This window comes from Eucalyptus grandis, chromosome 9 (genome assembly GCF_016545825.1).
Source record: "Eucalyptus grandis isolate ANBG69807.140 chromosome 9, ASM1654582v1, whole genome shotgun sequence".
Taxonomy (NCBI): Eukaryota; Viridiplantae; Streptophyta; class Magnoliopsida; order Myrtales; family Myrtaceae; genus Eucalyptus; species Eucalyptus grandis.
The window spans coordinates 3,646,557-3,648,340 of NC_052620.1; positions in this window are offsets into that span (position 1 = coordinate 3,646,557).

Sequence of the window (1,784 nt, forward strand, 5' to 3'; positions counted from 1 at the left end):
TGCAATGCAATGTTACTAATCTAACATGAAATGACATGGCATAAAAATATGACTCAAACTATATGACATGAGTAAAGTAATTTCCAAAGAAATGCAATAATTAAATATGCAATCCAAATTAATCAAATGACCTAACTCTAATGACAAGGAAGTTCTAATTAAACGAATCTAGTAATCACTAAATGACGTGCATTTTATAAACCTAATTCTATATGACGTGCACATGATCTTTTATTATCCTAAAAAATGCAATATATTCTAGAGAATGAAATAAATTTATTCTAAGACAATTTTTTTGTATTTTTCATGCAATTCAAAATTAAGAAAAATGCAAAAATTATCTATCTAGATTAAGATTTTATCCAGCTTATATTAAGGATCTGGTCAGACTAAATCCTAATTTAAACTAAGATATTATCTTAACCTAGCAATCTCTAACCTAAGATGCAATCTACCTAGAAAATCAATCTAAACTTAAAATGAAACATGCAATTTTATCCTAAAATGCCATGACGTACAAAGAATGCCCTAATTCTACATGATATATGCATGATGATTTTTTTTGTGTTTTTTTTTATAAAATTCGAAATTAAAATTGCCAAATAATTAAACATGCAATTCAAATTAAAAAAAAAAAAACTAACATCCTAAATTGCCAAATATATGGATTTTTTTGGATTTTTTTTAATCGAAATAGGTAAATTCCTATCCTAAATATGCAATTTAATTCAAAAATATCATCTAACCTAGATATCATCTAAACATGCATAAAAAAATGACTAACTAACCTATCATGCAATCAATCATAATCTACATGGGATGCAAATGCAATTTTTTTGTATTTTCAGGATAAACATAACAATTATGAGATAAACATCAAACCATCCATGATCATCAAAAATATTATCCATCACTCAATTTGAAATTCAAACTTGACTATCTCGCTAATAAAATCAATAAATTGATCTTAAGCCTTAAAGATCAAGATATCAATTTTACTCCCGCGTAAATAATTATTCCATCTAAAGCCTTATAGATAGAATAAAAATTCGTGCGGTTGCGATTTGGATGCTCCATCGGAGAATTTCGATCATGCATTGGAAAATACTTCAAACAAAGAGATAAAATATCAAAACTAAAATAAGATAAAACAAATCTACCAAAGAAATTAAATCTACTAAATCTTCCTAATAAAATAAAATAGATTTATACCTAAAATTGAATTTTTTCCAAAAACCCAATCAGTAGAACGGACCAACGGTGGACGCGGCACAGCATGGCACGGCTCTAGGGCAACGGTTGTAGCGGTATCTCAGCGTGACTTGACAAAGTTGCGACAAGTTTGACGGGTTATCATTCGGGACACCAAGAAATCTGCAAAAACTATCGAAAGCTTAGGTAATTAAAAGCGAGGCTGGTGTCGCCGAGTGAATCGTTGATGTTGAGAGCTAGTCATGGCGAGTTTCACCAATGTCGGGGATGAGGCTAAGCTCGGTAGAGAAATATTAGAGCTACGTGGCGAAGCTCTACGCCACTGGGCTTTTCAGCAATTGACCAAATAAATCAATGGGAACTCCTTTGCTGGGGACTACCTTGATTCGTGCAAGATGGAGGCAATAGTAAGACTGGTCTGTGACTAAGGAGATGCGGCAGTGAGGAGCACAACGACGTCGGTGGAGTGGTGATGATCTTAGTTCGACCCAGCAAAACCCAGACAATCAGGACAGAAGCAAGGGCGCCGCTGGACAGCTTACGATCTCCAAATCATGCTAGTGGAACTGGAA